Genomic DNA, 22,489 nt, shown 5'->3' with positions numbered 1-22,489 from the left:
GTGTGTTTGAAAAATGTATTGGAAAGTATATGTGATTTTGAAGTTTCTTGCACATTCAAATCTCCTATAAATGCATAAAAATCCCCAGTCTAATAACAACTACAGGTCATTATTACATAAATGGAAATACTTTTCTAATTATATGTACGAAGAAGATATTTTACATAATAAAATTGAGTAGCCATTAATTTATGAGAAGTGTGTTTGAAAAATGTATTGGAAAGTATATTTAATTTTGAAGTTTCATTTCGAAATTCCTTAAACATTCAAATCTCCCATTAATGCATAAAAGTCCGCTACGGATAACCAAAATAATGACGCGCCAACATAGTAAAGTGATCGTAAATGCCCTCTTTGAACGGTGGCTTGTCATTCAACGCGGCACGAGCCTGGCCGAGGAACGCCGAAGTCTTACGAACCCGCCACGAGAGCTGCGAAAAATGTCGAGCAGGTCGTAGCAAGAAATAGTTTACCCAAGCATACAGTTTCACGATTAAACTGAACGTTATACGTGTGTGCGATCATCGCTGGTGTTGCCATGATTCGAAAGGATAACGTGTGACGGCGTGGAACAGTGATATACTCGCGTGAATTCCGACCGGCGAAATCCTAACCTTCAAACTTCCACTTTCAAGGTCCACGGCCAGTTTGACAATTGCCACAACGCGCATAAGGTGAGAGAACCCGAATCGTTTCTGATCGTTTATTAACGCGCGCGCGGGTAATTTCGTTCGAAATGATCGCGTTTCGTCGGGAATTTGGAATAATTTATTGAAAATGAGAAACGTGTAGGCTTCGTTGATGTGTGCGAGGTGATCGAGGTGTGTTGTGCGAGAATTTTAACGGATCTCGCGTTGACAACTGATTCCGAGCCGGCTGAGGTCAGCTCGACGATTAGCATAAACACTTTTGTTCGATTCACCGACCGGGCGAAGATCGTTTAGTTGCGTTCGTAAGTTAGTTAAAAGGTCATTTCGGTAATCCGGCCGAAAAATGTAGCTATGTTTAGACATTTTTTTTCTCATTCGATATGGTTTATAATATGAGTTCTATTGTTATTTTTAAACGCAAATATATTTCTTTACCATCATTCTTTTATACTATAGTTTATATACAGTTGAAATCGGACCAGGTTTACGGAACATATATAATTATATACGTCTGCTACAAAAGTGATACCAGCTCACTCATTCATCTGAATGATGATTTTTAATGGATTCTAATGGATGATTTTTAATCAGTATTAATTTATATTTATTATACTGCATTTTGATTTAATTTAAAAATATTCACGTAGAAATCTGTATGTTCCACAAGGATCTGTGTTAAAACTACAAAATTTTGATATCGTTTTTCACAGAACTGAGACGGGTCAACAATTGTTATTTTTTTTAAACGGCTTATCATTGCGGTTCTTATAAGATATTAAATTTCAAGCAAGTTCTTAAATTGTATTTTGATTTAATTTGAAAGTACTCACATGGAAATCTGTATGTTCTATAAGGATCTGTATTAAAACTACAAAATTTTGGTATCGTTTTTCACAAAACTGAGACGGGTCAACAATTGTTATTTTTTTTAAATGGCTTATCATTTCGGTTCTTATAAGATATTAAATTTCAAGCAAGTTCTTAAATTGTATTTTGATTTAATTTGAAAATATTCAAGTGGAAGTCTTCGCTTAGTCTTCTCTTACTAATTTTACTTTCTAATTTTATTTTAAATTGGTTGCTGTACGAATACTTCATACACTTACCGTATACATGCAAAGTTGTTCAAAGTGATGCCTTTAACAACATATTTCAAGCTCATCAAAAACAATTACCTGTGTTAAAAATGAAAAAAAAAGATTGTTTTTTGTAAAATCGCGATAATTCCCGGATCGAAAAGCCGATGTATTGTACCAATTTGAAATTTATTTTGATTTTTATTTTAAATTGGTTGCTGTGCGAATACTTCTTACACTGACTGTATTTCGTGGAATAGGAAATTCCAGGAGTCTTTTCTCGAAAGAGAGGAATATCGTTAACGTAAGTGACCGTATGGAAAACACTGTACGAGAGATATAAACAGACTGCTCGGCCGACCTAGAGAATCTAGAGATGTTTACTAAGAGTCACCGTACACAGAGATACGGATTACTAATATATAAATATGTTAAGGTGTAACGCACCGTGAGAACCGAGGGAAAAGGATACCAGTCAAAACATGCACTATGTTCTACAGTGTGAGAAAGAGAGAGAGAGAAAATGGAAGTAGATTGTTCGTAACCAATTCAATTTTTTGGCTAAATTGCTGAAATAAATACAGATTATTGTTGTTATTATTATTATTATTATAGAGGGTGATTCAGTAGTAGAATACATAGATTCAGTGGTTGTACTTATTAGACATTTTGTTGTTGTTGTTGTTGTTGTGTGCGCGCGCGCGCGCGCGCGCGTGTGTGTGTGTGTGTGTGTGTGTGTGTGTGTGTGTGTGTGAATGAAAGTGGATTGTTTGTAACCAATTCCATTTCTTGGCTAAATTGCTGAAATAAATACAAATTATTATTATTATTATTATTATTATTATTATTATTATTATCATTATACAGGGTGATTCTTGTAAAGTGAACGACGCGATTATCTGCGAAATTTGAAATGGTATTGAAAAATAGATCAGACAAAAAGTAATCAGCTTTAAGGGTAGAACAAAGTGGCGATAATTATATTTTTCTAGGTGGATGCGGGTTCGAGGTATCAAGGTCACCTTCATTTTTTTAAATTTTTTTTTTTTTTTATGCGACGCAATATTTTTTTCTTTGTTAGGACGACATATTTGAAATGTTGCACGACATTGTTGGAATTAAACGTGCAGTGGGTGTAGGAAGTATTCGTTTACCGATAAATTTCCGAAAGAACTATGTAAAATTGTAATTTATTAACTTATTTTTTATAAACAATGACATTCTATATATTCTCGAAAATCTCTAGATCAGATAGATACAGAAAAATAGTTATTTATGTAAGTTGCGAAATTAACAAGAAAAAAACGAATCGATAGAAATGTTGAAGCAATAAGTATTCGCACAACTGTTTAATTTTTAAAACTTCATTAAAAAAAAAGTGAAATTTACATTCATTTACAAGTATATGATACTTGCTTCATGGGATTTCCTTTTGATTTTATAATTACTGCAACTCTTCTAAGCATTAAATTAACTAAATTATTAGTTATTCGAAGTGGGATCTTTTTCAATGCAATTATTAGAATCATTTTTAAAAGTACTTTACTGGAAATTTGATGTTTTTTAATTCGTACGGTGCAATAAACTAATGTGTTTATGCTACAAACTCTACTGTAAATGGTTCGTCATAAGAATCGTACAAATACTTATTGTTTCTATACTTTTACCCACTTTTCCCAGTTTTTTGTTAATTTCACAAATTATATTAACTAGTAAACGTTGTTTGGACTATATCATAGAGATGTCCGAGAATATGTAAAATATCATTGATCATAAAAAAAAAGTTCAGAAACTACAATTTCACACAAGAGTTTTTTTTTTTTTTTTTTTTTTTTGCAAATTAATGTGTGCACGAATACGTTCTACACCTACTCTAATTTATTTTATTGTAACTTGAAAGTAACAGCAATTTCATTCATATTCAAACATACTCAAACTTCATTAATATTTAAATTTTATTTTGAACTGGTTACACACGTGACCTCTACGTCAAATGTTCTTCAAACATCGATGTTTTTTTTTACACGATCAATTTGATGGTTTACCAGACGTTTGCCAATGATCGCGATCGATTGGTCTCTCTTCTGCTCGAAACGTGTGACAAGGCGTATTAAATGTAGGAAAAAAAGAAAGAAACCGAGTTTGTATTTACATACGTTGCGATAATACTGTTGTCGTAAGCAGTATCTAAAACACACTGTTCGATGGCGAGATCGGCAACACACATAATCTTCCATACACACAAAATTAACTTGGGGGGAACTGCATTTTTTCAGTCTACAAAACCGATTATTTTTTAATTCATATTCTTAAATTTGGATATTACGAAAACATCATTCTCAAACATTAAATAGAAATTCAGTAAATAATTATTTTTAATTTGATAATTGAGAAGTATTTAATCATCACTGATGCAAATCCCAATCTGATGGTTATTGCGATTTATCTGCATATACGAAGTTCTCTTACAATTATTATAAATATCAAATAGAATTGTAATCCGTTAGAAATAAAATAATGGGGAAAATTCGTTGGCTAATGAACTTCGAAAACGTAAATATATTCTAATGGCCATCGAATTGAGACTTTGGCTGTCTAGTATGGTAGTAGTTGCCTAATAAAGTATAATAATTTCATTTGAATCTCAATTCCTTATCTGCACCCATAAAAACATGAATTCGCATAAACATACTGGCGATGAATTTTAATATAATTCCTTCTTTCCAGGGCTTATCTATTTCCCACTATAACCGTTACGTTTCGTAATTATTAATTACTAATTAATAATCACCATTTTAATAACGATATTCCTCTCATTCGAGCACGTTTTGTCTATAAATATAACGTATCAATTTGTTATTTTTAACTTCCCGATTTATAAGGAAGTTATTGTATTTGCCCCTAAAATGAAATATCGATTTTTTAGCATGTCTATAAATATAACGTATCAATTTGTTATTTTTAACTTCCCGATTTATAAGGAAGTTATTGTATTTGCCCCTAAAATGAAATATCGATTTTTTAGCAGATCTCCATGTTTCAAGGTCATTGGAGTAATTTTAGCCTAGTTTTAACAAATTGTACGTGCGCGCGCGCGCGCGTATGTATGGATGTGTGTATGTACGTATGTAAACAAATTTTTCGTTAACGTTTTCGAAAAAACTAATAGCGAGATCAAAAATATCGACGATGCAATCGATTTGTATCAATCTAACTTAGAGCTGATTAAATTTTGTTCTAATTCGGTCCAGTGGTTATTTTTTTTCTTTTTTTTTTTTTTTAAGAAAACTTAACTCAATAACGCAATCTAGATGGAAGAATATAAATTTATGAGTGAATAACTAAACGGAAATAAATAATAATATGAAAAATTTTTTGAGATAACAAAAAAAGAAATGGCGGCCGTTCGAAAATTTTGGTGAAGGCCTTCGGCACGAAACGCGCGTGGGCTGTCCCATCATTATATTCTTTAGGTTGCATGTGAAAAAGAAAAAAAAAAATATGAGATCGTTTCTGGAGTTTGTCGCAAGAGAGTAGCAATTGGATTTCTTTTTTTTTTTTACTATTAAGAAAATTATGGTAAACCGAGGAAATTGTTTTTTTATTTTTCATCGAAATTTCGCGAGAAAAATCGTCAATAAAAAAAAAAAAAACAAAAAAAACCAATCAAGTAATCGGAAAAATCCATTGCTACGCTTCAGATAATGTATCTGAAAGTAGCGTGTACAAATTTCAGAGCAACCGGACCGATAGTTTACGAGATTCACGTTGTACCATTTCGAAAAATGTAGTTTCGAGATAATCCCAAAAGAAAGTAAACGTGCGGTCCGATTGCTCTGAAATTTGTACACGCTACTTTTCAGATACATTATCTGAAGAATAGCAATGGATTTTTCCGATTACTTGATTAATTTTTTTTTTAAGAATATAAGCCATCTGGCGAGCGCTCAGGGTGGCCAGACGCCTTAAGCGAGCAACAATAACCAGCTAATTTTTTTGTTATTTCAGGTACGTACACTATTGGCTGAATTAGAAAAATGTCGATGGTCGAGGATGGAAGAAGACGGTGCAGTGAGTAAAATGTTACATATTATTAATTCGAAAGGCATCGGCAAGCGGTGTCGGACATCTCTTCGTATCTCGCTTTTCTTTTTTCTTTATGCCGTGGATGACTGGCCGTTCCTTGGCGGAAATGGGCAAAAAATGTTCATTCCTTCAGTATGTGCGCCAGAGGTGACGGATAGAAACGATAAACGCCTCCTCTTTATTCTCAGCTTTTGGTCTCGCGAGACGCGTACGCGAGCGACCAAAGGCAAAAATATTCGATTCTCTGGAACTCGACCTCCCAGTTTGTCCTCGCATCGTTGACATGCCTTTAAGCGTAGTCCAACGCCGTCTTAAAATTTGTTTCAATTGCAGAACACGCGCGAATGGCTTCCAAATCTTCCGAAAGATTCCTTCGTAAACATAAAATCGTATTTCTATGCACAAGATTATTATGAACTATATAAATTAGTATATTTTCTTCTTTGGTGTGTTTGTTTCGATTCGTTCCAAATTAAATTGTTTCTGTTTTTTCATTGAACTTTGTATTGGTTGAGTACAGAAAACTATTTAAGAAAAGTTTCTAGCGCAATTGAATCTTTGGAAATATTGGAAAAATTGAATAGGCATTAATTGATGAGAAGTCTGTTTGAAAAATGTATTGGAAAGTATATTTGATTTTCAAGTTTCATTTCGAAGACTCTGATTGATAACAAACATTGGTGGCAAACATCGATAGCACATTTACAACAGAAATATTGCGAAAATTCGATATTATGAATATTTCTATTCATTCCAAATTAAATCGTTTCTGCTTTTTCATCGAACTTTGTACTGATCGAGTACAGAAAACTATTTAAGAAAAGTTTCTAACGAAATTAAATCTTTGAACATCTCTGACTACGCTCGAGATTATTATGAACAGTAAATTAGTACATTTTCTTCTTTGGTGTGTTTGTTTCAATTCGTTCCAAATTATATACCTCATTAATTTTTGTACAAAAATTTTGTCTAAGATTGAAATTTAATTTAATTTAATTTAATTCAAGTATCATCGTACGTACACAGCTCACGAACTACTTTGGTTTTTGTGTCTTCACACTGAACTCATTTAAATTATTATTAATAATTGAGCGAAAACGAATATATACAAAGTTTTAAAATTGAAATGAAAATATATCACGATGAAGCTGTCAATAAAAATATTTGTACACAAGTTATTCGCTTCAAGTAAACAAATTATATGCTACAAATAATTTTATTATAGCGGAGGAGATTTGAAAAACGAATTAGTTTCTTTAGATGGAGCCTTATTTATTTTTGTACAAACATTTTTCCAAGATTGAAATTTCATTTAATTTAATTTAATTTAATTCATGTATCATTGTACGTATACTGGTCACGAACTATTTTCGTTTTTGTGTCTACACACTGAACTCATTTGAATCGCACGTTACGTCTACAAGAAATGCAAGATGACGTCCATTCAGTACTTTCAAGTCCTGAAACAGATTTGCCTTTCATCTCCGCGAAGATCCAGATTTCTTCTCCAAGATTATAAAGACGCTGTTTTTACTTGGCGTAATTCACAGAAATATACCAGCGTTTCATATTCAAGTTCTTCAATACCCTAACCCGACTATGGTCGAGCCTGTTTAACTTAAATTAAGGTGAGAGTGTAGTCCGGCCAAGATTTTTTTACAATTCATATCATTTTAAGATATAATGTATTTTAGCTATGTGAACCTGGCACCCGACTTTTCGAAAATTAATTTTTTTTTATAGAAAATGATGGTGCTTCATTTGTACTTGATTGTACCACCGATAGTTTTGTTTGTACCTTGATTAATTAATAATTTTAAAAAGGTCAAAAAATGGTCACGCACTCGACATTGAGATTTTTTAAGTCTGTTTTTTCCCTGTTCTTTAGAATCATTTGTACCCGTTTGTACAGCTTTTCGATTCGTTTGTACCACAATGGTTTAAATTTTACAAGCAATTGTTTATACGCGTAAAAGTGGAAATCGTTAATTTCCAAGATTTTTAAAATCTGTTTTTTCTCTGTTCTTTAGAATCGTTTGTACCCGTTTGTACAGCTTTTCGATTCTTTTGTACCTCGATAGTTTAAATTTTACAAGCAGTTGTTTATACGGTTAAATTATAAAATTTAAACTATCGAGGTACAAACGAATCGAAAAACGGTACAAACGGGTTTAAACGATTCTTAAGAACAGGGAAAAAACAAATTTTAAAAATATTGAAAATTGACGATTTTTACTCTTAGACGTATAAACAATTGCTTGTAAAATTTAAACTATCGAGGTACAAACGAAACGAAAAGCGGTACAAACGTGTACAAACGATTCTAAAGAATAGATTCGAAAAAACAGATTTAAAAAATCTCAATGTTGGGTGCGCTAACCATTTAACAAACTTTTTGAATTGTTAATTGATGAAGGTACAAACAAAAACTATTAGTGGTACAATCAAGTACAAGCAAAACACTATCATTTTCTATAAAAAAAAAATTAATTTTTGGAAAATCGGTTGCCAGGTTCACTTAGCTATGTATTTTTATTTTTGAAACTTTTTTTCACACATAAAGGTTCGTTCAAGAAAGAAAATTCGACGTCGAAAATTTAATTTGAATACATTGAATTTAATTTAATATGTATATAAAACGCCCTGTATATAAAATATCCCAATAAACAATTAATACGTGAACTCATAATGTGGTTTCTCCTCCTGAAACGTTGCAACTCGGTCTGGCGATGTATTTTGGTTCAGCTAATATTTTAAAAAATCCAATTGACATGGTTCGTGTGCGTTGGTATGTGCGCGTTAACAATGCTCGGTCAAGTAGCCAGAAAATGGGGCGAAACCGTATCACGGTTGAAGTGAACTTGGGTTCGACGAGAGCGTAATGCGTGCGCGACTCGATATTCGAAACTAGCGGTAGAAACCAGGTCAGCGCGTGATTAATTATTATTATTAAAATCTGTTTAATTGTAACAAAGCTAACACAACCGACCGGGAGATTAGTAAACGGATCGTTGAACGGTTAACGCATTACCGTGTGACGTCATCGTTCCCGCCCTTGGGTCCGACGAAACGCATTTATTGACATTTATGTATAATACGCACGTTTGCACGTATGTGTATCATCAGGAGACGCGATAGCAATATAAAACTTTACAACTTGACACTCATTTTGATCTTCATTTCGATCAATTAATGGTGGGGTATCCTGAATTAGGAGGTCTGAAAAAAGCGGTTATTCCGAATCTGAAAAAAGAACTTTTTATCCTGTTTTCATACATATTTGAGTAGTCTGTACAAATTTTTACAACAAGAAATATTCAAATTGAGTCGACTGTGACGCACATTTATACACCACCTCACAATTAAAACGTCCTATCGGCGGGAAAGATGCAGGTCGTAATTTTGGTTTGATACAGAAAAACCAAAAGAAATTTTCGTTTTCATTCATTTTTCTTTTATGTGAACTAAAAAAAACCTGCAAAAATGGTGAAATGTTAAACTACTGCAAGTTTGAAAAAAAGAACGAGTTCTTTGGGTGAAAAAAGTCACTTTATCTTGATATAAGAGTAGTTTAAAATTTTTTTTGTATGAATTTTCTTAGTTCACATAGATGAAAAATGTATGAAAATGAAAATTTCTTTTGGTTTTTTTGTGTCATATCAAAATTACGACCTGCATCTTTCCCGCCGATAGGAGGTTTTAATCGCGAGGTGCTTTAGAAATGTGCGTCGCCAGTCGACTCAATTTGAATATTTCTTATTGAAACAATTTGTACAGACTACTCAAATATGTATGAAAATAGGAAAAAAAGTTTGAGAGAATTAATTATTCGTTACCATTCTAAAAAAATTCGCGAAAATCCGCTTTTTTTTAGACCTCCTAATTCAGGATACCTCCTTAAATGAAATGATTAAATACGACAGAAAATTAGCACTGAGAAAACATAAGAACAGCAACACTAAAATTACTATTAGATGTACTGGAGAGTAATGTCGTTTGTGCATTTTTAAATACTTGTTTATCGCTCATCAGCTCATTGATTTTTATCGATATGGCGTTGAAAATTTGCACACTAAATGACAAAAGGCTGTTGATGACAAAGGCGATTACATAATTGATACATAATTGATTAAAAATAGAAATTTATTAAAAATTTATTTGAATATAATGTAAAAAAAACGACATTACTTTCCAGTCGACCTAATATTTAGTTAATTAGTAATTTAAGTCCAAAATTATTTCTAATCTTCTGATATAATATTGACATTCAATTATAAAAATGAATGAAACGAATTAAATAAACATTTTTTGTGTAAATAGTAGAAAAATACGAAAACGGAGTAACATTGGAATTTTTGTACTTTTACTCAATTGTTCATAACTCCGGTATTTATCCATTGATTTTCCTCGCCGAAAGCTTGTTTTCTTCGTAAGAGTGCGATCAATACGTAAAGAATAAGAAATTGAACATAATTTGACAGTTTCTATTTTTTTCATGGCGAGAGAAGAAATTTTCGTATTTTATTTTAGCCCAAAAAATCGAAGTTTCTCATATATTTCGGCTCATAACTTTTAAACTGCTGAACCATTTGGAAACCAATATTAGAAGGAATTGTTGGAGATTCGATTATCTTTAATATGGCATCTTGCGCGATTAAATCGAACATTTCTAACTCGAAATATGGCCTAAAATGTGAAGGTATCCCAGAAAAAATTCGAAAAAAAATTCAAAAATTCATATTAAAAAAAAACCTATCCATAGAAAAATTTTTCATTGCGATTTTCGAGTTTAGCAGGCCAAAATACATAAGAAAAAAATAGTGGCATTGAATGTACATTTTGGCTGTAAACTAGTGTTATTAGTTAAAGTGTAAACTAGTGTTAATATGTACGTAGTCACTTTTTGATTTTGTTCAATTGAAATACAATGCAACCTTGGTTACTGCAAAAAATGGAACTGAAAATTCCTGCAATAATTGAGGTGCAGTAGTTGCTCAGGATTGTTGCCTTACCACTGCAACCATGCAATTAACGAGGTCTCTTTTTTTCGCTATAATATACTATATTTATTATATCTACGCTTTAAAAAGTATCTAGAATTAAGAATGTGTATTCCTCCTTCGATTATTTTACATTCACTGAAATATTTAGTAAAAGGGAAAGAAATATAAATACATAAATGTATATAAATCGATATAGTAAATATAGGAATAAATGTCAAAGAAAACTTGGAAAAAGAAATAATTATAATCTGGCAGAATTTTGTAAACTTTCTCCAGCTATTTATAGGTTCGTTAGAGAAACGTTATAATAATGTACAAAGTACATTATATTCTATATTTTCCACTATAATATACTATATTTGTTATATTTACGCTTTAAAAAGTATCTAGAATTAAGAATGTGTATTCCTCCTTCGATTATTTTACATTCACTGAAATATTTAGTAAAAGGGAAAGAAATATAAATACATAAATGTATATAAATCGATATAGTAAATATAGGAATAAATGTCAAAGAAGACTTGGAAAAAGAAACAATTATATTTGGCAGATGAATATTGCAAACTTTTTCCAGCTATTTATAGGTTCATTAGAGAAACGTTATAATAATGTACAAAGTACATTATACTCTATCTAGAAAACCTCGATAAAGCACCTTCACATCTAACATTAAAGAAGGACCGAAAGCCACGTCCAATTAATTTATTCCTACAAATTAAACGCGTTTACACTATTTACCACGCGGAACCGCGCCGACGATGCTTTGGAGTTTATCTTTTTAACACGTAAGGTTGTCGAGGACGCAGTAATTGCAAGCGACAGAACGAAGAAAATGAAGTTAATGTGGCGCATTCAGAGGGCGAAGGTGGGCGAAGAATTGAACCTTGGGAAATTCAAAGGAGCTTGCTTTCTTTTAAAGAGGTGGCTGTAGACGAGAAAATTCAAAACCACGACCATCTATGGAAATTGAAAGGGATATTTAGTCTGTTTACTTCGTTTACGGCGGAGGAGACCTAGTGTTTGCCAAGAAACAAGGATCTGGGATGGAATATGCATTGGAGAAAAAAAAGAATTACTGTTTTGTGTTTACTACTTAATAATAATACAGTCAGTGTAATAAGCATTCGTACAGCGATCAATTTTAAATGAAATTAATAAGAAAAGAAATGAGAGGCTAACATTAAAAATTAATTTAAAACTTTAATTTATGCAAATTCTACTCTAAAAATATGTAGGAATGTTGGTTAATTATTTCTTCCCCTAAAATTTATTAATAAAATAAATACATGAAGTTTTATTTTGAATTGGTTTCTGTACGAATACTTATTACACTGACTGTATACGTAATAATGTACATAATAGTAATCATAAATATCAGTTATGTAATTAATTATATCACAATCATTTGATTATGCAAACATATTAGTCGTAGAAATTAATTTTGTGCCTTTAATTATTTATAACTCCGATTTAAGGAAATATATTCTAACTTCTCAAGCTAATGTACGTTACAATGAATCTACATATTTACATTTAAGTCTCAACCAGATGGATATTGCAATGTATGTATTAGGTTGTCCCAAAAATTTCTTTCGTTTTATTAATAAGTAATACATACACAATATTTTATGTCTAATGTTACATTATTAAATTGTGTACGATTTATTTTGCTTCATTACTGTTACAACATTAACATCTAAGAAATTATATTGTCTATTTATATAAACACAACCGCACAAAATAATTGAGCGCAAATTACGAAAGAAACTTTTGGGACAACCAAATATAAATATAAACGATGTTTAGTAGTAATCAAATTTCGTCTGTTATCATCTTTCATTTAATAATTGAGCAGTATTTAGTCGCCATTAGCGTAGCTATTAATTCTGTGTCTTCAATTATTTATAACTCTGATTTAAGGAAATATATTCTAACTTCTCAAGCTAATGTACGTTACAATGAATCTACATATTTACATTTAAGTCTGAACTAGATGGACATTACAATGTATGTATAAATATATACGAGGTTTAGTAGTAATTAAATTTCGTCTGTTATCATTGTTCGATTAATAATTGAGAAGTATTTAGTCGCCATTTTGGTGCAAATCTGAATCTGACGTACATTACAATATAAGTCTACTTATTATACTCGTTCGAATAAGTTTCAAACGAAAGATGTAGAAATAGTGATTCGCAGATTTCATTTAAACGAACTGGAGCTACATGGATTTGGCTGTCGTTAGTTTCTTGTAAGATCGAGAAATGAAATTTCAATTTTAAATAACGGTATGAAAGTTCTGGATGTAAAAATATTTCGAATAGCTGTACAAAATGTAAAGTCATACCGCAATAATTTATTAGAACCACCCTAATGTATACAGAGATAACGTATAACAGAGATAACGTCTAGATTAGCTCGTGACGAGCATTTACATGAAGTGGTGGGAATAACTACGTCTCAACTCGATAGACAAAATTTCTCTAAATTAGAGAACTCGTTGTATTAATAAATTCGTTTTATCCTTTTCCATCTAATTACAGTTGTTGAGAGTTACTTTGAACCGCGTAGTCTCGATGCGATGGACGATACAAGGGAAATTGAATTTTAAAAAATTGTTTAAAGCAAGTAATGTTACGTTATCGAGTTCCGGCAAAGTACGTGTGTTCGAAGCTAGCATGCACGGTGAAAAATGTATTCGTAGCGATAGTGTTGATTGTCTGTTTGACATGGCGCGGGCGTATCGATCCTCAAGTTATTATCAGTAGATACGTCTAACGGGTCGCACGAAAGGGCGCGTTTAATCGCCGTAAGAATTTAACGAACGGATCTCTTGGTTGGTCAAGTGAACCTGGTAAATCGCAATGCATCATTGTGCCAATTACCGGAACAATTTATCCGTGAAACTTCTACTCTTGCCTTTTCTTAATCATTTTCTAATATACCTAGGAAAATACCTGGGGTAATAGGACAAAATTTACCTAGGACTAGGGAATAAATTTACATAGAACATAGAATTTACATAAAACACGTTATTCTACCATTTTCTGCTTGCTCTCTCGCACAAATCATCTCTTAAGGGCGGCTATTCACTGTGAACGCACAAAAAATAAGCATATTTTCAATCATTTTTTTCTCAGGAACTATTGCATCAAATTGAACGAATGTTTTTTCCCCTTAAAGTTATGATTAAGGAAAGTAAATAACATTTTTTTTTTTTTTTTTTTTTTTTTTTTTTTTGTAAAAAATATTTCGTCATTTATTTACAAAATAATATGCATGTGTGCAGCAGAAAATGTTTTATCCGCCGGCGCAGGTGATTTTGGCTCTCCTGGTAATCTGAAACAGAAAATCGAAAAAGTTTATTAAACTATGTCGTCACACCTGTCGTCGGAACCTCCAAGTAGTTGATATTTTGATTTTTACTTACAATTTCACCTAATTTACGGTACAAAAAAAAGTGTGTTTTTTTCTCTCTTTCACACGAAACGCTGCCATTTTGTTTATTTTCGATGAAATAAATAAGTGGAGGTTCCGACGACAGGTGTGACGACATAGTTTAATAAACTTTTTCGATTTTCTGTTTCAGACTACCAGGAGAGCCAAAATCACCTGCGCCAGCGGATAAAACATTTTTTGCTGCACACATGCATATTATTTTGTAAATAAATGACGACATGTTTTTTACCAAAAAAAAAAAAAAAAAAAAAAATTTGCTATTTACTTTCCTTAATCATAACTTTAAGTGGAAAAACATTCGTTCAATTTGATGCAATAGTTCCTGAGAAAAAAATTATTGAAAATATGCTTTTTTTATGAGTTTACAGTGCCCGACAATGACCCCTTGAAAATTAAGATTCATAAAAATACACGCTGTTAAATTTTCAAATTCTGTTTTCCCCGATACCCCAAAAGTTCATAATCAATTTTATTCTACTTATTCTATTTGTTATTGCACAAAAAATTATACCTTTACTTGGCTGTACTACATTTGCGATAAAGCACCTCTGCCAACAATGAAATTTACTTTAATCCTTTTTTAACGATTCCTTTCTTACTTCTACTCTATTCCAACTACCGTAAAATATAATAGTCCAACGTTGAATCCCCCATCGACCACTTTATTCCTATTTAAATAGATGTCGAAGAAGAGATGGTGATCGGAAGTGAGAAACTTTTGTAATTAGCAACCCACCGAATAGTACTTTGATTGCTTCTTTCTTCCATTTTCATGCGTCTAACGTTTCGAACTTCTTGGTTCGAGAATAGTACTCAAGGCGGATGTTGAATTTCAGTGCGCGAAACCTATGCGGGGTATCGAATCAGGTATTTTTACCCCGATTACGCTACTTCATGGTTCATTTCCACCGAATTGCATAAGTCTCATTTTTAAATTTTTTCTTTCAGTAGATATTATTGTAGGTATTGTAGGTATTTTCTTCTTTATGTTTTACGATATTATTTTGAAATATATCAGAAATAAAAGACAATAAATTAGGGTTCAAGATTTAGGATATTTACAAATTTTTATTAACACAAAATGGCCAAGCCAACATGGGCTATTATTATTATGGTTTTTATTATTTTTATTGATTATTATTGATAGTTTTACATTTTCTAATTGTTACGTAGTCATAATAAAGAAACATAGTAACGAAAAAGTTTTAAAAATGGTTCAGGTATTTTTACCCTGATTGCATTACTTCATGGTTCATTTCCACCGAATTGCATCGATAAGTCTCATTTTCTATTTTTTCTTTCAGTAGATATTATTGCAAGTATTTCCTTCTTTATTGTTGGAAATATTATTTTGATATATATCAGAAATAAAAGACAATAAATTAGGGTTCAAGATTTAAAATATTTACAAATTTTTTTAATACAAAATGGCTAAGCCAACATGGGCTATTATTATTATTATTATGGTTTTTTATTTATTATTGATTAGTAATACTTTTACATTTTTCAATCGTTATGTATTCATAATGAAGAAACAGAGTAACGAAAAAGTTTTAAAAATGGTTCAGTCTATTTTCAATTTTAAAATGTAACAAGATGTTACGTGTCATATGTGTACATTAAGGTGTCATTTTGCAGCAATATTTTTGTTTACAAGTGATGATTGAAAAACTGATAGTACATGATAAAACAAAAATTTTCGTGCTAGATACAAATTTTTATAACAATTACAGGCTTGGGTCATCGAGAAATACGATTTTTGTTTGAAATATATGCGAAAGATTTTGTCTTTCAAAGACACCAAATTCTACAGTGGTACATAGCACCCTTAATCAATCAGAAACCTAATCAAATTCGTCGCTAATTACCATGCTGTAGGTGCGACGTAAAATAAATCCATAAAAAAAGAAAAAAAAAGTATTTTATTAAATTCCGTATATCAGCATTATTTCATTGCTTGAATCTTACCTTAAATCGTGTATTAATAATGTATATTTGCTTACTTTTATGGAATTCTGAATTTACTGAAGAACGTTGAAACTTTACAAAAATGATATTGTCTAATTCTAAATGCTAAAATATATTATAATTCAATTATAGTTCACTCACAATCTACATCAGCTATATTTTCTCTTCGTTATCATTGTAGGATTACGCATGACAATTTTGAACAAATTACAAATGTTCGTATACTTTTGACATGGTACAAAAAATCGACTTGTAGCCACAATAACGAAAAATGTAAAAGTATTACTAATCAATAATAAATAAAAAACCATAATAATAATAATAATAGCCCATGTTGGCTTAGCCATTTTGTATTAAAAAAATTTGTAAATATTTTAAATCTTGAACCCTAATTTATGGTCTTTTATTTCTGATATATTTCAAAATAATTCTTTGCATATTGAAATGCAAATGGGTGTTGAGAGGTTTTTTCATGAGGAACCTCATGAACTAAAATATTGAAATAATATCATTGTTCAAAGTACGTTTTTTATTTCAAAAAGCTTGCCCAAAAATGGTGAAAATTGATGTCTTATCTTTAAACACTCCTAAAAAAAATTCGTTTTCAACTTTTGTAACCTCGGTTTAGTTTATATTCTTAAAAAACACGTTAAGATTATAGATAACAAAATTTCATTCATTTTGTATTGCGACATCCAGAATTCTCAATAGCGCCAGACTCTTGCGAAAACTTGCTATAGGAAACAAGCTTGATACCTCAAAGATTGCAATACAAAATAAATTGGAAAAATTTCTAAATGCACTTTAAAACATACCTCAAATATTCTCAAAGTTGAACACAATTTTGTTCAATTTTTCTCTGTATAAATAAACACGATAAACATCTAATCCTAATTTATTGTATGTACTAGAACTATGGAAGTGTAATATTTTTATTTTGTGAAACTTTCTCTCAAAGATTTTAATGTGGACATGTCTATAGTAAAATGTTCTCAAAGTTACGTTTCTCGTAACTCATGGGAGTTTAGTATCATTGATTTAATTGAAAAATTGTCTTAAGATACTGAAACCTCCAAAATCCAAGTATTCGTATACTCACTAGGGTTTCCCATGAATCGGGATATTTAGTGGCGAGCAATCGTGTTGGCGTTTGCCATGCCGGAAAACAGCTGACTTGTACTTTTTCGTTAGGGCAGCAGCTGGCCACTCAGTCCCGTAGCCTAAGAGCCGTCTGCGTTCCTTATACCGGGTGTTCCATTGCTTCATCATTATTGCCCTAATTGTTCGGCTTTGTTCAGTTTTCTTCCAACACGAAACATCCAGTACAATCCAAACTTCACTCTTATGGTAATAATTATAACTGTGAAACTAAAATTTAATGTTGCAATTAAATTAATGCAAAAACTGATTGTCTCTTCTGATTTGAGGACAATCTAGAACTACTATTTATACAATTAACATTTGTAACCACCTTTACCTTTACCAGTATAATCCAAACTTCACTCTTATGGTAATAATTATAACTGTGAAACTAAAATTTAATGTTGCGATTAAATTAATGCAAAAACTGATTGTCTCTTCTGATTTGAGGACAACCTAGAACTACTATTTACACAATTAACTTTTCTTGAACATTCAATGTTAGTTTGCAATCTTTGAAATAATGATAATGATTTTAGATTATCAATTTCCTTCTTCATTCATGTCCCTTAAAAATCATTGAAGTATTAAAGGTATATAATGTATCTTTTGAAATATTGGAATTAGATTGGATAATAGACAATTTGTTAGTAATTTGTTGACCCTAGTGGGACATGTATTTTTCAGCTTGTTTATACCTGGTTGCCTGGTAATACTTCAATGATTTTTAAGGGACATGAACGAAGAAGGGAATTGATAATTTTATATCATTATCATTATTTCAAAGATTGCATACTAACCTTGGCCAAATTACAATTGAGACTTTATAAAACTAAAATTTAATGTTGCAATTAATGTGATAATATAAATGTTGAGTGTGTTTTCTGACCTCAAGAAATCTCATGTAATTCAATTTTTCAGTGTTTTCCATTTCAGAACACTTATTGCAAACTAAGAATTGTATACTTAGAATTGAGATAAAGAGCTGAAATTTTTAGGGAATTTATTGTTAGCTATTTCCAAAGCGTTTAAGACCCTGGAAGCATTAGAATACGAAAGTCATCATAATATGATATATTTTTTTCTCTTTTCATTTATTTAGCCTTTGAAACTTTTTACAAAGTTTATATTAGTTATACAATTTCATTACACTTAACTGTAACTTAATATTAATATCATTCAATAGCAACACTTGTATATACGTACTAACACTCATACATACATACATACTAGCAATTAGTTGTGACTAGACTGCGGATCTTTATACAAAATAAAATATTCGTGAACGTCCCTACAAAAAATGAACCTAAATAGGAATTTATTTTATTCTGCAAATATTATAACATGAACTTTACTTTTCATCATTTTTATATTCTTGAATATTGTTTGCATTTTGAACATTGTTTGCACATTCAAATTTCCTATAAATGCATAAAGATCCGCAGTCTACGTATAATAATAAGAAGGACCCCTAAAAAATTCAAATCTTTATTTCAATTATTTTATTGTGTAACAGTCTAGTAAATATGAAACCACTTGTTCTAAAGCTTTTCCGATCAGTTACCTTTTATTTTATAATTCCTGTAAAAATTAATGGATCGATTTGTAATTTGCCAAAGTTGTTACTTATAATTAGACTGCGGATCTTGTGCAAAATAAAATATTCGCGAACGTGGCTATGAAGATCGAACCTAAATAGAAATTTATTTCTATAAATGCACCGAGATCCGCAGTGCAAATATTGTAACATAAACTTTACTTTCACTATTTTTATATTTTTGCATATTTTTTGCATTCTGTAGCTTCTTGTACATTCAAATTCTCTATAAATGCACAAAGATCCGCAGTGCAAACATTATAACATAAAGTTTACTTTCAATCTTTTTTTACATTCTTCCATATTGTTTGCATTTTGTAGGTTCTTCTACATTCAAATTTTCTATAAATGCACAGAGATCCGCAGTGCAAATATTATAACACGAACTTTACTTTCAATATTTTTTATATTGTTGCATATTTTTTCCAGTTTGTAGTTTCTTTTACATTAAAATTTTCTATAAATGCACAAAGAACCGCAGTGTAAATATTATAACACGAACTTTACTTTCAATCTTTTTTATATTCTTGAATATTGTTTGCATTTTGGACATTGTTTGCACATTCAAATTTCCTATAAATGCATAAAGATCCGCAGTCTAGTTATGACATAACTCAAGTATCAGGTATATTGATATATTGATTCATACTTAAACCCGTTTGAATTTTGACGTTGGAATGGTCACTTCCGCTTCTTGGTTCAATGGCGTCGTTCATTCTGATCGCTACTCAGAGGGTCACACTAGAAAACCCAACCGATGAAACCCACCGCTAGAAAGATCAATAAGTATCTAACTCAACGATCGATTTAATGATTGATCTCAACATGAAACGCGGTCGCTATGAACCATAATGGGACATAGCGGCGTAGCCTGTAATGAAAACACGCACGACTTCGTTCGGCATACCTAAGCGACTTCCAGCTGCCGCTTTCTTGAAAAATCAGCTGTTTCCTGACACATATGTCGGGACAGACGCGGTTTCCCGAAACCATAATTTATCGACAATAGCGAGGCTGTTGCCAACCGAACATATTTTTCTCGACCCAAAGTTGTCATCCATCTTCCTTTTCCTTGAATCAGGCATAAATAAAAGTGCCAAGTGTTCGATCATCGAAATTTTTTAGGAATTTATTGTTAGCTATTCAAATAGAATTCAAATCTATTGTATACTATCTATTATATGTATAATCTACTACCGAAATGTATGTTTGTATTTCCACGTACGGTTTGACACTGGGTTAAGCCCAAGTATTTATACAATTCTGGTTGCTAATGATCGTTGTGGGTCGTTATTGTTGATGCAACCTAAAAAAATTTAGTTAAAACTAAACAGTGTGCAAAGTTTCAAAATTTTGTTTCGATGACTACTAGTAGCTGATTTTTGTGGAGATTAGGAAGGCCAAATATTAAGTGTTTCTTGCAGGTCCGGCGTAACCTTTTACGAGACCAGGTTCAAAAATTTTGCGGGACCTGAATTCACATTTAAATCCTACACCTTTGTTTATTTTACATGTCTATAAATAACAGCTTATAAATTAGAAAATTTCCATGTTTTTCAATCACAAAGATACACATTCATTCTGAATAAACCAACGATAAAATCATGGAAAATTAAAACTCTTTGGAACCAGTACTTTGTGAAAAAAAAAATCGCAAATATGACTTATTTTTTTACTCCAAAAAGGCAGAAAACCACATTGGGAGTCCAGATATTAAATGTTGCTTGGAATATTTTTTTTATATAGACGAATTTATGCAATGTCTTTATAACTTTGAGAATATTTTAGATGTTATTAAAATCCGTTTGGCAACTTTTTTTTTATTCATTTCGCAGAGAAATCTTCGAGATATAGCATTTTCTTTTTAAATTACATTTTTTTTTCCAATCCGTAGCAATGATACCTTAAAAACTGAAATACCCTTACTTACTTTGAATACGAACTAAAATATTGAAATAATATCATTGTTCAAAGTACGTTTTTTATTTCAAAAAGCTTGGTGAAAATGATTCAGAAAATGGTGAAAATTGATGTTTTTTCTTTAAACACTCCTAAAAAAAATCCATTTTCAACTTTTGTAACCTCGGTTTAGTTTATATTCTTAAAAAAACACGTTAAGATTATAGACAACAAAATTTCATTCATTTTGTATTGCGACATCCAGAATTCTCAATAGCACTAGACTCTTGCGAAAACTTGCTATAGGAAACAAGCTTGATACCTCAAAGATTTCAATACAAAATAAATTGGAAAAATTACTAAATGCACTTTAAAACATACCTAAAATAAAGTTAAACAGAATTTTGTTCAATTTTTCTCTGTATAAATAAACACGATAAACATCTAATCCTAATTTATTGTATGTACTAGAACTATGAAAGAGTAATATTTTTATTTTGTAAAACTCTCTTGCGCAAACTTGTTATAGAAAACAACCTCTAAACTCTCTCAACCTCGAAGATTTTAATGTGAACATGCCCATAGTAAAGTATTCTCAAAGTTACGAAAAATTAAATAAATTTTTCTCTGTAAAAAAAAAAACACGTAGAGACCACTTAATATTTGTTCTCCTGATGTCGTTTCTTCCCTTAAATTGTCAGAGAAATGAGAATCACTGGGCCCTTGTATCCGCTTGCCCGGAACGCAACTGGCCAGAGAAAATACATAGGTATGCATTGCTCGTTGCTGGTAACGTCTCCTGGTCTCGGAGCAGGTGCTCCTTATTGGTCGGTTGTGGTTCAGGGCCGACGCATTTCCTTCCCCAACCTTAAAAACTCGGTACTTCAGGAAGAAACACGCCAGCAAACGGTGCAGTCTCAGCTTGGAGACGCTGGTTACTCGAAACGAAACAGTAAAGATTACTTAAAGTATTTGTTAAATTGCTGCTTAAATCGAGATGTAATTATTACATTTCCTACTTTCTTCGTATGAACTGGCGCCATGGAGAAAATCAGTAGTAAATTGGAAATTTTATGCGTGACTTATAGAGGGCAATATTATTAGAGTTATTAGAGATTGCATCGATTTCTGAAATTTAACAAAGCTTATCTCTCATATTACCTGACTGAATTATATTTATTACTAGACTGCGGATCTTTATGCATTTATATAGGAAATTTGAATGTACAAGCAACTATAAAATGCAACCAAATATGCAAGAATATAGAAAAGATTGAAAGTAAAGTTCATGTTATAATATTTGCAAAATAAAATAAATTTCTATTTAGGTTCGATCTTCATAGCCACGTTCGCGAATATTTTATTTTGCATAAGATCCGCAGTCTAATTATAAGTAACCACTTTGGCAAATTTCAAATCGATCCATGAATTTTTACAGAAATTATAAAATAAAAGGTAACTGATCGGAAAAGCTTTAGAACAAGTGGTTTCATATTTACTAGACTGTATTATAAGCAGACTGCGGATCTTTATGCATTTATAGAAAATTTGAATGTACAATAAGCTACAAAATGCAAACAATACGCAAGAATATAGAAATGATTGAAAGTA

The 22,489-nt window shown here is 31.3% G+C and overlaps 1 protein-coding gene across 2 annotated transcripts in view; it reads left to right on the top strand.

Annotated features, from left to right (window-relative positions):
• LOC128893656 (brain tumor protein-like) overlaps positions 1-22,489 on the top strand; it is a 136,464-nt gene that overhangs the window by 34,697 nt on the left and 79,278 nt on the right. The window contains exon 1 of one of the 2 annotated variants that reach the window (XM_054154786.1): positions 469-674. The exons of the other annotated variant lie outside the window; for it this stretch is intronic. The gene's annotated coding sequence lies outside the window, so the exon portion shown is untranslated. Of the gene's footprint in view, positions 1-468; positions 675-22,489 lie in introns of those variants that run through there. 2 annotated transcript variants of the gene reach the window in all.

This window comes from Hylaeus anthracinus, unplaced genomic scaffold (assembly GCF_026225885.1).
Source record: "Hylaeus anthracinus isolate JK02 unplaced genomic scaffold, UHH_iyHylAnth1.0_haploid 3, whole genome shotgun sequence".
NCBI classification, from domain to species: Eukaryota; Metazoa; Arthropoda; class Insecta; order Hymenoptera; family Colletidae; genus Hylaeus; species Hylaeus anthracinus.
This window is presented reverse-complemented; position numbering and strand designations above follow the sequence as displayed.